At 38.9% G+C, this 12,602-nt stretch overlaps 1 protein-coding gene and 1 long non-coding RNA gene across 3 annotated transcripts in view; one reads left to right on the top strand and one right to left on the bottom strand.

The window, feature by feature from the left end:
- Positions 1 to 4,782: 4,782 nt before the first annotated feature.
- Positions 4,783 to 9,380, bottom strand: LOC142495123 (uncharacterized). Its single transcript, XR_012801664.1, has 3 exons — positions 9,167 to 9,380; positions 8,852 to 8,909; positions 4,783 to 5,814 (listed from the first exon to the last, which is right to left on the bottom strand). It is a non-coding gene; the product is annotated as an uncharacterized LOC142495123 (long non-coding RNA).
- Positions 8,715 to 12,602, top strand: part of SLC16A7 (solute carrier family 16 member 7) — a 92,316-nt gene continuing 88,428 nt past the window's right edge. The window contains exon 1 of one of the 2 annotated variants that reach the window (XM_075600147.1): positions 8,715 to 9,005. The gene's annotated coding sequence lies outside the window, so the exon portion shown is untranslated. The remainder of the gene's footprint in view (positions 9,006 to 12,602) is intronic. The other variant, XM_075600148.1, reaches the window with a different exon arrangement.

The raw sequence follows: 12,602 nt of genomic DNA on the forward strand, positions 1-12,602 counted from the left end.
CCCTTTCACCTAAGTTTGCCATCCCAGTCGCTAAGCCCTAAGTCCTTATACTCCCCCCTTCCTTCCCTTCTCAGTCCCCTGCCAACACCTCGCTCTCTTCTTTCTCTAACCTGATCCTCTCTCCCGAGCGCATTATCCCGTCGCCATGTCTTCAAAACCTACCATTTTTTCTCCCTCCAGAAACACCCCCCAAGACTCTTAGGTATAGCTGTCCATTATCCCTGGCAGCCCTCCCCTCTTCTCCTCCATCCCCACTCCTCTCCCTATCCCCCAGCAACGGAATTTGCGCACCGCTGCCAGGTTCCATGGGTCAGTCGCTCTATAACTCTCTCGGGTGCTCACATGCTCCTTTCCCAGAACTGCACTTGATTCTCACCGCTTCGGATCCCTCCTTTCCAGCCCTTCCGGAGGCAATCTGCTGCTGTGACAACTATTTTACACTGAGTCTGCCATTGTCCAGACCGGATTCTTGTATGGTGGGTTCCATTGCCTTCAATTCAGTCTTTCGCTCCCTTTCTTCTCCGCGTCTCTCCTCTTCCCTTCTGCTGGGCTTCACGATGCATCACCATGTGGGTCCACCATCTTTTTCTGCTTGTTCCATTCTAAATTCGGAATAGGCCCAAAAGAACCGGACCAGAGTTAATTCTGGATCATAACTCTAATGCCTCATAACATAACATGAGAACTGGCATTGCCCTTTTAAGAGGCAAAACTTTTTACAATATTGTAGCGGTTGGGCCCCTTTAAGTCCTTCCTTCGTCCTGCAGGGCTGCTCACTGTTCTCCAGCTCTCTTCGAGAGAGGGTCGCTTCTCTGCATGGTAAGTGAATTCTGCAGTAATTCCTATTCTCCGCAGGAACTCTTGTCCCTCCGTGATATTTTTTAGAGCATATGCCTTTCCATTTTTTATGACAAGTAGCCCGAAGGGGAAGGCCCACCTGTATCTGACCCCCTTAGGATTCTTGTAATAGGTTGTAGTGCCTTTCTTTTGCTGAGCGAAGTTGGGGAAATATCCTAGAAAATTAGCATTTGAACCCCCTCGTACATGATCGTAGGGGGGCACTCGTAATCTGGCATATCTCCTCTTATATTATAAAATAATGAAATCGGAGGATTACATCCCTCAGCGGGTTGTCATGCAGGGCTTTGAGCGCAATGCTCTGTGACAATGGTCCAGCATTAGCTCGGCCTCTGTTTTCTTAGGCAACAGGGAGTTCAGCCATCTTCCCAGCATTTCTTCCACATCCAGGATAGCCTCTGTGATCCCACGTATTCTTGGGTGGTTGCGGCGGTCCCAATTCTCGGTGTCCTTCTGTTTCTCCGCAACCTCTTCAATCCTTTTTTTTGAGGAGGGTAAGTTCTTGCTCGTTGTGCTTATGAGTTTTAGTAGAGGAGTCCATCTTTTTCTCCAATTTGATTGTGCGTTCTCCAAAATTGCTAATGTCCTTTCTGAGGCTCTGTATCTCCCCATGGAAAAAGGATTTCAAGTCCTGAAATAACTTTGTAATATCCTTCTTTATTACAAGCTGCATCTCGGGTTGTCACCCATCTCCTGTAAGGAATCGATATCAGAGCCGCCGCCGGACGACATGTTAGGTTCTCTCCCATCCCGCACCATTTCGGCGCTTGAAAAATAAGCCTTCAAATCCAGTGTTTGTCTCTTTTTCTGCGAACGTGTTGTCATCTTTGGCTATTTATCTGTCTGGGATCGCGAGTTGGGCGTTTATAACGATTTATTATATTTGTGCACCGGGTATTAGCAGAGCGGAAAGTCTATGCCGCCATACCTGATCCCGTCGGGCATGCGCTCTCCAGCCGCTGGAAACTTCAATCTTTTCCTTTTTTAATAAAAGTTTCCATGTCAAGCAAAAAATCTTTTGTAGGATCCTTTTGTATATTTCTCTAGGAAAATCAAATCCCGCCATTTCATTGTGTCTTTAACCATTAATATTTGTAGCTTCAAGAATTCTACATCTAAAATCACTCTACTTTCAGAGCGGGATCTTCTTGTAAATCATCATCAGAAAAGAAAGCGCCTGATCTGCTCTCTTTCTTGAGAGTCTTCTAATAAATACATTCAGAGTATTTACTTCTTCCATAACAAGGTATATTAATATACAAATATTGATATACAAATATTACAAGTTAGCAGCTAGTACTTTTAAAGTTTTGAATACAGAAAAAGATACTAGTTGGTTATAGTCACCGAAAGGTTTTTAGAAATGTGGAAGCTGCAGGCCTGCCCTTTTGGATCCAGAGAAAACAATTACCTTAAAATCTAATGTGACCAGTGAGATTTTTGATATGGTTCAATTTATTAATTGCAAAATGGACCATGTCACATATATGCTTGAATGCCATGTGGGTTACAATATATAATCGGTCAGTCTGTTAGACCTCTGAAGGTCTAAATGTCCTAGAACATATAGGGAACATACGGAGGAAAATCCAGACTCTGTGTCCCTAGACATTTTTAAATAAATCACAATTCCAATTCTAGAGACCTCACCTTCAGAGGAATGGAACAAGTTACCCCTCATTGGAGAGGTGGCAATAGAGACTTTTTGGTTCCATAGAATTAAAACAATGGTTCCTAAGGGTCTAAACGCTGAAATGGATATTGCACCTTTTTTGTCAAAATGATATTATAATAAACCTTGCACCTTCCATTTTATATTCAATTATTATGTATTATGATGTATTACATATGTTCGTGCCATTTTATTTCTTTTGCACTTTTGATAAGTTTTTACATTTTTATAAATATTTGTATGTTTTGAATGTGATTTTATGAACTGTATCAATATGTTTTATTAATGACGTTTTTCCTCTCCCCTCTTCTTGCCATGCGCCTTGAGCTTTTATAATAAGCTTTTATTACCCACTGTTCTAATGCCATTATTCAGTATTGGATAAACCTCTCTATATAATGCTGTTTTAACTGATTACCTATTGATTCATCATTGTCATTGTATGGACTTCTTGTTCCAATAGATTAATGTTTAATGCTTTTTCAGGATTTAGGATGTCCCTATATCGTAAATATGTATTTTCTACATTCTTGCCCTTCGTTTACTATTTTTTCAATTAGCCTATGAGAGTGCAAGAAAGGGTATAAACAACAAGTCAAAGCCCCCTAGTATACATGACTCCTGACAAAGCTTTTCACAAGTGAAACACGTAGAGCCGTTTCTGTGGTGTTCCTAGAGGACTCCTATCTGCCCTCACTACTGAGCAGAGATTCAGCCGAGACCCTCCTTCATCCAGGATCTGATGCGTGTCACAGACCGGAAGAGACGCGATGCGATCGAGAGGTCTGAGATGGAGGCAGAGGAGAGTACCTGATCTCTGTACACACCAGATTGTTATGTGCGCTATATCTCATGACACTATGTAAGTTTTGATTTTAGCAGTTTATAAAGCTTGTTTTATTCTTTAGTGGATTAAACCATTGTTTACCTATACCCTACACTGCCACTGATTTTGCCATACGAGTGAGACTTAACCCTATCAAAGACAGAAAACTACATCTAAGTAGGGAACTACACTTATCTACACATAACTCATTATCTGCCACAGTTTTGAATGTGCCTATATATTTTTGGAACCATGCGAGTCCCCATTCGTGAGATTTTCTTCCAGCATATTTCACTTGTTTAAAAAAAAAAACTTTATTGCACTATGTTGTGTTTTATTATTTTTTTTCTATATACTACACCGATACCTGCGCTTCCCTACTTTTTGAGAATGAATTCTAACAAGTGGACTCTACAAACCATCCATTAAAGTTTTTTTGAGCTACATTTCGTAATCTACACCTTTTGTGGTCACATATTACAAATTTAGTGGCACTTTATTGAATATCAATTGTGTTTTTCTGTTATTATATTGTAGTTTATTGCACTAATTATTATATTGCACTTTATGGCAGATCCCCGGAGCGCCCACCTTTAGTTTTGTCACTTGTATTAATAAAGGGGACGGATAATCTGATGAGGGTATAGCTAAATTAGATTTGTTTACATTAGAAAAGAGGCGTCTAAGAGGGTGTATGATATACAAATATATTCATAGACAATACAAAGAGCTTCCAAAAGAACTATTCATCCCAAGGGCAGTACAAATGACACAAGATCATCTCTTAAGGAAAGGAGATATCAACAGCAACAAAGGAAATAGTTATTTACAGTAAGGGCAGTTAAAATGTGGAATTAATTAACTATGGAGACTGTGATGGCAGATACAATAGATATCTTCAAAAAAAGTTTGGACATCTTTTTAGGGGAAAAAAATAAAAGGGTATACAGGGATGTACCAAATAAGTCAACATGGGAAGGATTTTGATCTAGGAGATTGCCAATATTTGGAGTCAGGAAGGAATTAATTTTTTCCCCTTATGAAATTATATCATTAGATGATATTTCACTGGGGTTTTTTGTTTGCTTTCCTCTGGATCAATATACGGTAAGTATAAATATAGGATAAAGTATTGGTCATCAAAATGTAGCATAGGTTAAACTTGATGGACGTATGTCTTTTTTTAACCTCATCTAATATGTAACTACTGTATTTATGCAACTATGAAATCACAAATGACATGATCCCATCACACAACCCTCAAGCTACTACTTAGTCTTGGTGACTGCAAAAATCCAATTTGCAACATTAGCAAAAATACAGAAGCAGTCAAAGTTCTTCAAGAGTGCAAGATCATTGTTTGGGACGAGAGTACAATGTCCCACAAGCACACATTAGAGGCTCTCCATCAAAAACTCCAGGACCTCAGACGCAATGAAACTATAATGGGTAGAGTTTTTCTGGTGTTAGCAGGGGATCTTCGCTAAACTGTACCAAAGAGAACTATAGCCGATGAGCTAAAAGCATGTTTAAAAATAATTTAATATCTCTGGTGAAATGTTACCAAACTAAAGCATACAACAAACATGCAAGTGTATTTACAAAGTGATGATTCTGTTGGTAGATTCGCTCAACGGGTACTTCATCTTGCCGAAGGAAAACTTCCAGTTGATCGACTCACTGGACTCATCAGTTTTACAGAAAACTTTTGCAACACCGTACATGAGATAGATATTTTTTTTTTTTTTTAAAGACAACATTTTTCCAAACATACCAATTAATTTTTAAAAATACAAATGGCTTAGCGAACGTGCAATTCTTGCTCCAAAAAACAATTATGTCAATGAAATCAACATACATTTCCAACAAAAATTGGCTGGAGAAGCTATAACATACAAGTCAATCGACACAAGCATTTTTGTTTCTATAGCAACCATTAACAAAGTAACATCCCTTTCCTCCTCTGAAACAGGCTCTGGCACACCCCTTTTTCAACCCTGCCCTCTCTCTAGTAATTGTATCTGGTGACTTCCTGGTCACATGATCTTCCCCACAGAACTTTGCATCTTAGGTCCTCTTCTGCTGCATTGACAGCCATTTAATGAAACCCCAGGCTGAATCTTCGCTGATCGATCACAGGAGGATGGATTGATTGGCAACTTAGCTAACTACTTATCATTGTGTGGATTGTATTGATGCACATATTAAAAGGAAACAATTTAAATAAATAAAACCGGCAGCTTGGACTGCTGCTTTAAAGGAGAAGACATTAATACCAAGAATCCCACTCATCCCTACCGACATTCCGTTTTAATTCACACGACTTCAGTTTCCAGTCAAGCTTGCCTTTGCAATGTCCATTAATACATCTCAAGGACAGTAACTTAAAGTAGTAGTAGGTTAGAAAATCCATGTTTTGCACATGGACAACTTTATGTTGGATACTCGAGAGAGGGAACTGGAAAAAACAAAAATATACAGTAGTTTAGCCAACAGCATTCAAATAATAATAATAAAAAAAATTTCATTAAGAAACTAAAAAAATAAAAATTATGTATTTATAAATCTCAGTATTTTTGGATATTTAGAATTCCTGAGCAACGCTGGTTACTTTCAGCTAGTAATTGATCAAGAGGTACATGGGCGCCAATACAGTTGCATCAATTTTTTCCCACAACATATATATGAAGTGTAGTTTTACCATTTTAGAATTTGATTTATTCTGTGCTATGAAGAAAAAAAAAAAAGACTTATGCCACATTTAAAGTGATGAAGAAAACCACGCAGAACAGTCAAGAAAAGTAACGCAAGACGCACATTTCTTAATACATAGACCTGCGTCAATATGCAAATGTAACACCACCCTAACGCCTCTCACTTGCTCCATAAATCCCTCATCTCGCAGGCAGATGCAGACAAACCCCAAAATGGTGCAACTATGATTAATGCATCGACACTGCCTGGCACAGGTATATTTCAGCGCAAGTTGAATACATAGTCCAAAATGTTAACCTCCCTTCGCTTTTCTTCTTTAGCAATTTTTTTTTTAACTCAATGCCACATTTCTGTAGAAAAAATGATCACAAACAAATTGTTCTACTGGAGTTCAGTACAAACAGCATATGTTTCAATAATAATGTAAATATTGTATGTCAGCAAGCTGGACAAAATGAGGCACATAATATGTGTTGAACATATATAAAAGTTTAAAAAATCTACGTAAGTACCAGCACTCACTGTCTAATGGCTAAATGATGAAATCATTTAGCCATTAGACAGTGAGTGCTGGTACTTACTTAGATTTGTTAGTATTATACAGGGGAATAAGGGTCCCCTTTGGTTCCGTGCACCCTGCAATTGCATTAATTTAACATCATCAGAGTGCTGTCTATCGTCCCCCTTTTTCCCTTATATATAAAAGTTTACAGCAAGAATCATCCAAAAAATATATGATCATCTCCTGTGTAGTGGTGTATGTGGTGATACATGCTGCAAATACATAATGCATACCATTAATAGGTTTTTTTAGAGCTGTAAATGGTAAGTACGCTTATACAAAGTCACATTCCTATTTTCAACCATTTACTCTATGATACCAATTAGATTGTAAGCTCCTCGGAGCAGGGACTCCTCTTCCTAAATGTTACGTTTGTCTGAAGCACTTATTCCCATGACCTGTTATGTATATTATTTATATGATTACCACATGTATTACTACTGTGAAGTGCTATGTACATTAATGGCGCTTTACAAATAAAGACATACAATACAATACAATGATAGAGCTGCATCTATTTAGAGGTCTTTGAATGAGTGAGTGTATGCTGAAATATTTTCTGTATGATACGAATTAAAAGCTCTCTTTGGGTTAATCCTGTTTGTCCAGCATGTTTAGTCCACTTTACAAGCAGTTGATGAATAACAAACCCATTTCACCTTCTCACACTAATGCAGTCACCTGTTCTGAACCCTGCTGTCCCTCATGGATTGCTATTAACATTAGTTCATTAATTCTTTACCCATATGCTTGCTATAACCATGCTGCTGATAGAGGCATGCTCCTATCCACAAAATATGTGGTGGCTAATCCCAGCAGTAGAAATTAGATTGACAGACAAAATATAATTACTGTAGCACAACATGAATAGATAACCCATCAGCAACAATGTCTCAAGCATTGTCTTCTCTAACTTATCACCAATAGCATGCATCTGTGCTAATGCCTTAATGTTCAACCTAGTGAGTAGTGCACCGCTAACAATGCAATTACTTCAATTCTCTTGAATTGTTAAACCTATTCAGTAATCACGACATACTATTCTGGCCTAGTTCCATTATTTAATATGTATCTGACAGCAAGCTTCAGATTGGCCAAATGTTATAAATGTGCAGTCATATGAGGTAACCTGATATCAATGACTTTGAAAAAAGGACACATTACTTTTTTTTTAACTGCATCACCTCTCGAGAGCTTGTTCTGTACATAATGTACATTTTTGTGTGTGCTAATGGCTCTTTTTTCACTTTACACACATGAATAGTTTGTTTAAAAAAAACTTACATGTGAAGATATAAAAAGAAAATGTATTTTAACCCCCACTATAAACCAAAAAATGGTATAAGGATACTGGGCACATACATTAACTATAACCCTCCCACAATTGTTTTCTTTTAAGAAAATGTAGCTGAATTTACCTTAAAAAAAATTGGGGAAAACGCCAGCCAAGGTTTACATTTTTCTTTTAAATATTAGGTGAAATACAAATGTATCGATATTTCGGTCCAACCATTGATAAATGTGCATGCTACTTCATATAATTTGTCCCTGTGTGCTAGTATGTTTTTCCATATTTTGATCTATTGCTCTATGCTTTTTATACCATGCACTTTGTCTAGACTCTAGATCTATACTACTTTTCTGTTGTTTGGCTGTGCTTACCACTTTCCTCTATTATTAAACGTATCTTTAATACACAGACTCTTACTAGGTCTGCTTCACTGATTTTATGTGCTTGTCATCAAAAGCATCTAGTACACAATGTCACTTGTAGCGACATTTCAGGCTCGTTGGTGCGCAGGGTCCTGCACATTACTGAATATTCAGTATGGGGTGTGGTTGAGGCAGCAGCTGTAGCTAACGGGCAGTACATTTTAGTCTCTTTTCGTCTTTGGGTCAGTGAAAGAGTAAACTTATGTTCAGCATTACTGCAAGTGTTGGGATTTCAACATTGGTCCTGCTGCTTTAAATTGCAATACTTAAAAAAGTAACACATCGCTAGAATTAATTCGTTTCTGGGCTGCATAAACTTGCATTGGAACAAAACTGCAGTTTGTCTTCTTGATGTTGCTCTCAAGTTGGCACTACTCTACTTACAGCAAACTGCCAACCACGGAAATGTTTGGGTTGGGTTGCCCAAAGGCATTGCAGAGTGCTCGTGGGAGCACAAGAGAAAGCCAGCATCAGCAGGACCAGTACAAACCGCCCAGATACTCACCACCCCTCCCTTTTCTCTACAGACGCATTCTTTCAGCTTACTCCTCCTACTAAAACATCTGAAACGTCAATGAAACATTTAAATACTCCCATTCAGTGTAAAGGGAAAAAAAAACCCAGACGTCAACAAGAAACAAGCCCCCTCCATTGAACAGGTAATTTATTTTAGCATTTCATGTATACATTGTGAACAAATGTCTGATACAGTTCTGTCTGTACGTTTTATAAAACAGAATGCATCACGTTGGCGTCAGACATGTTACACTGTAGAAATAAAACATACTCATAGCAATACTTTACAGTTTGCCAGTATTACCTCCTAGTTAGAGCGAAGTCCTTTTGAATGAGTATGTGAGTGAAGGTGCAGCTTGCAGTATGAGTGAGTAGTGCAGGGGCTTATCGGACTGTGGGGTTTGTGTGTTGTTGCTGCCCCAGATCTCCGGGGCGGAGCCTTTCTGTTCTGCGATGAGTGGAGAAGAATAGCTGTGGCATTGTGACGTAATGTGCGCACAGAATGCTCATGTCTTCTGGAGACGCCGCACTTGTTATGAGGCAGTTTTCAAATATTTTGCATATATAACAACCATACGATGCATTTTTTTTCCCCCGAGTTATGAAATCATTTATTTTTCTGTTGATACCAAATGATTTGTATTGGTAAATCATATGATCTTTTTCCCTACTGCGGAACAGAAAACAAACACTTCATATTGTAATTGCTCAGTATCTCTTTTACGATTGTGGGGATGGGGGGTACTTTATCTTTGTATATCTGTTCATTTCTGGTATTGTATTGTGAGACCATTGATTGTGATTCTTGTATATTTGTCACACCAATGCTATATAATATAATTGTTTAGAGGGAAACACTGATCAAGGGAAAAAGTCCTCCCTTTTTAATCTGCAAAGAAATATGTGACCATATGGTGTCATCCCAACTCCTGTGCTGAGGTTAAACTATAGGAGAACCATGCACTATCTGTTTGTGCTGCTGTAATGGATGTAGTGATTAGAGGATAGTGTGTCTCAGCTTTGCCTGGTTAATCATATCCTTATGTAAGATAATCAGAAACAGAAATCATATTGCATGAACATGAATTGCCAGGATCAAATTGTTGTTGTTTGTTTAGATCATTGTAAAATATTACATACAAATTGAGGTTATAGCTAGAACTGTAAAACATTTTTTTTTCTTTTAGTTTAAAACAAAGCAATATTCGTTCAGGGTGCCAGAGTCAGGAGTTGGAGGGAGGGCGTTCGCGTGTGCGAGCGGCAGTCTGCTGGGCGATGTGTGCACAACATCCCCAGCAGACTTTTTGAAGAGTTGAGGAAGCGGGGAGGTGGCGGGGCTACAGACCTGAGGTTAGGGATCGAAGTTGCAGTCTTGAAATCATTCTTAAGAATGATTTCATTGGCTGCCAAGGTACCAGAGTCTGCTGCAGCTTGAATAAACAAGTTGGGTTGTTTATTGAAACTGTAGCCAGCGTCAACTCTGTACTTCGGAGACAGGGCAGCTTCTACCCTGACAACCACAACTCACTTTGAATACATTGTTTCGGACGGCAGCTCGCACGTAAGCACACCCTCCCTCCGAAGCCAGCACCCTGAACGAGGCCTAACACATCAGGGAGTTTGCTTGTCCACATAGTAGATGAGGTTGAAAAAAGGCATATGTCCATCAAGTTCAACCTATGCTAAATTTAGACTACAGATACTTTATCCTATATTTGTATTTACAGTATTTTGATCACAAGGAAAGCTAACAAAAAACCCCAGTGAAATATCATCTGTCTCATAAGGCAGGGGTATGCAAACTGGAGGGGGAGCTTAAAGCGGCCCGCACTCTTCCCCACATTTAAATTAAATGCTGGTGGAGCGTGCAAGGCCTCTGTAAGGCCGAATCTATGGCGCAGGGACGCGTCTGTCAGTCAAGCGATCGGTGGACTACAGATCCTCACGACTGGGAGGCGTGGCCGATAACGTCACAGAGCCGGTTTCACCCTCATTGGGCGAACCAATCACGTGACATGGCCGTCGCGAGACAGACAAAATTTTTTTTTGTGTCGCGAAAAAACAGCCGTGCTGACGCTCACGTATATGTGAGCATAGACCTCAATGTGTTTGATCGCGTAGCTTCTGGCAACGCAATGTCAGTAAACGCCGGAGAAAAGGTAAGGTGGGGGGGGGGGGAGAGAGGTGGGGGTGGGGGAGAGAGCAGGCAGGGGGGCGCAGACAAAAACGTCAACGCACACCTGTCATAAGGGACAAATTAAATTCCTTCCTGACTCCAATAATGGCAGTCAGAATTCTCCCTGGATCACCATCATTTCCATGTTTACTTATTTTGTATATCCCTGTATACCTTTCATTTCTCAAAAGATGTCCAACCTTTTTGTGAAGATATCTATTGCATCTGCCATTACAGAATTCATTATCATGTGGGTAATGAATTCCACCTTTTAACGTCCCTTGCTGTAAATAAATCTTTCCTTTGTTGCTGGTGAAATCTTTTTCTAATTCTAGAATGAATTTTTTATGGAGTGGTGCTCCAAACTTTTTTCCATATTCAAGGTGTGGTCTTTCTAATGTTTTATAAAGTGGCATAATTATGTTTACTTCCCTTCCATCCATTTCCCATTTAATGCAAGTAAAGATCTTGTTTACCTTTGCAGCTACTGCATGACATTGGGCACTATTGCTAAGCTTGCTGTCTACAAGCACTCCTAAATCCTTCTCCATCAACAATGCACCTAATTTTTCCTGGTCTAATTTCCAACTTACCTCATCAAAGAAACTAATAAGGTTAATTTGACATAACCTAGCCTTTATAAATCCATGTTGACTATTACTAATAAGTTTGTTATCCATTAGGTATTCTTGAATATTATCCGGTACTAAACCTTCAATAGTGGGGAAGCTACTTGATGTCAGGCTTTCAGGTCTGTAATTCCCTGGTTGTGATCTAGCTCTCTTTTCAAATATAGGCACCACGCCTGATTTATGCCTATCTTGTGGTACAGAGTCTGTGGAAATGGAGTCCTTGAATATTAAATGTAATGGTTTGTCTTTTACGGAACGTAGCGCTTGCGGCATGCCACATGACCTGTAACAGTAGTTTCAAGTGCCATAATGTATCAGTAACGTTTAACTTTTTTTTTTTTAAGTAAAGCAGTGTCTTTTTATTCCTTATTGGATTTTGTAATTATGATTGTCAAATACGGCACACCTGTGATCACGTGATCTTCATATGGGACAAGGGTTTACACAGCTACCTAGCTGACTCACTTTTCACATTCTGCAATGGTCCATCAAATGAGTAATATCTTCCCCAATATACCATCTGTCACGAACAATACACGACAGCACGTGACTTATAGATGCAGCCAGGGTTAATATACATGGCTACTATAGCAAACTCACCTTTCCCCTGCGCAAGGTACTTTCAATTAGTTAATATTTACCCATTACTCGATTGCAATCATATCTATCCTCTCCCAGCACCCAAAAAATATTAAATATGAAATTTGCAGTGTCTAAGGTCTCTATTAAAGAAAAACTATGCACTTAACACAAAAATCTGTTGTAGCAAAATGTGTCTAACAATTTACTTTACTCTATACAAAGCGTGCAAACAGTTAATTCAGAGCCCAACGCATTATTTAAGTTTTATTTTAATATTTATAAAAATTAAAGTGCTTAGGATACAGAAAAAGATTACAAAAACATACCGTTGCAGACCAGTTTTTTAAAAA

The sequence above is a fragment of the Ascaphus truei genome, chromosome 5, assembly GCF_040206685.1.
Source record: "Ascaphus truei isolate aAscTru1 chromosome 5, aAscTru1.hap1, whole genome shotgun sequence".
NCBI lineage: Eukaryota > Metazoa > Chordata > Amphibia > Anura > Ascaphidae > Ascaphus > Ascaphus truei.